This window comes from Dasypus novemcinctus, chromosome 15 (genome assembly GCF_030445035.2).
Source record: "Dasypus novemcinctus isolate mDasNov1 chromosome 15, mDasNov1.1.hap2, whole genome shotgun sequence".
Lineage (NCBI taxonomy): Eukaryota > Metazoa > Chordata > Mammalia > Cingulata > Dasypodidae > Dasypus > Dasypus novemcinctus.
In genome coordinates, this window is record NC_080687.1 from 106042947 (window position 1) to 106044707 (window position 1761).

Genomic DNA, 1761 nt, shown 5'->3' on the forward strand with positions numbered 1-1761 from the left:
TTACCCCATTAGTAGGAGACCAACATTTTCATGGTTTGAATCCACACAATTCCGAGTAATGTACATGTTTTCAAGATGCTCAAAGTAAGAGAATCAAGGTGTCTTGTGGCGGGCAGGATTTTTATGTGTAGATGGAAAAACTTGAAATACCAGTAAACAAAATTACACCTATTCTTTCTTGCTAGAGGTAATTTCTAAAATAAAGTGTTTAAGTACAGTATGTGCAAAACTTACTGAAGAGTTTTTGGACCATGTGCTATACGTAAGTTACTTTGGCAGATCTTTTGTGTGCCTGCTAATAGGAAAACCAATTGTTGATAAAATTGTAGGTCCTATTAAAATGACTCTTAACCTATAGTATTGGGAATCTATAGCACTAGAAATAAAGCTTTTAAAAAAATCTAAAAACTGCCACCATGAAAATCAAATTAAAAGACTAAATAAAAAGGAAACTGAAATTCAAATGCCTCATATGAATGATAAGAGTCATTGAAAAGGCAGCATTAAAATACAATGAGAAATTAAAATTTAATTGTAGGAGTAAAATACTCATAAATATAAGCTTAAGTTCAGAAATAAAATGTATTTGAAGGATATGTAATTGAAAACGCCTTTAAAGATAATTGATTCTGAAAATATATACACATTTAAAGGTAGTACCTAGACAAGATGGCAGTTGTTCCCTTCCAAAATAAGAGTTAAATAAGGGGCAATAATAATCAGATTGAGAAAGAAACTAGAGAAGGACAGGTGCAGTGGAGAAAAGGAGTACGAAGACCCATACCTAAGAGGATATGAAAAGATCTTGCTGGGGAAGGAGGAAAAGGGTTTGATGTTGACTATATGGGAGTCCCATCTATTGTATATGGGACCTTACTGTAATCTAAATTTTTTTAAGACAGAATTAAAAATTAAAGAAAAAAAAGGGTGTAGGCACCAAGGAAAGAATGGAAGTGAGTGATTGCCTTGCCACTGTACATACAGGGCAACAGCTATTACAGTGATGAAAGGCAAAATATCAAAACCAAAGTTTTATGATATTTTTCAATTTTTAGTACCCCTGTTTTTTACTGTACTTCAGATTTTCTAAATTAATATGAATTTTGTTTCTAATCTTGAAACCTGTTACTATTTCATTTTCGTACTGATCAAATTTGGCAATATATTATGCTTCATGTTTGAAGAAATTTTGAATCACAGTGGGGTTCAACTATGGCAGGGGAGGAACACTGGTGTGGGGTGTCATTGATGGGGGGCACATGGTTGGGAGGGAGTTCTGGGCATGTATATAGGCTATATAAAAATGTTTGGGTATTCGTTGGATATCATCATAGTAGGTAGAGTTACAAACAACAACTGAGGGAGTGCTGAGTTGCCAGCTTGGGGAGCTCTGTCACATTCCCCAGCAGAATAGCAACAGTCCCCCTAGTGCACAGGCAAAGACCAGTGAAGAAAGATGATCTGATGATGGGCCCTTGGTACTGATGACTATGTTTATGAGCCTCTGTGCTTGAAATTCCAACTAGGCCTAGAGCTGCAGGGTGCATAAGAGTTACTCCTGAGAGCCTCCTTGTTGCTTAAATGTGGCCTCTGTCTAAGCCAATCTCAGCATGCCCCCAGCATGGGACATGACTCCCGGGGTTGAGCCTTCCTTGCACCAAGGAATTACTCCCAAGCAGCAGCTAGTGATGCAACTAGAAAAATGCCTTGAATAAAAGGGGGAAATGGTAAAGACAAATGAGTTTCTATGGCTAAGAGACT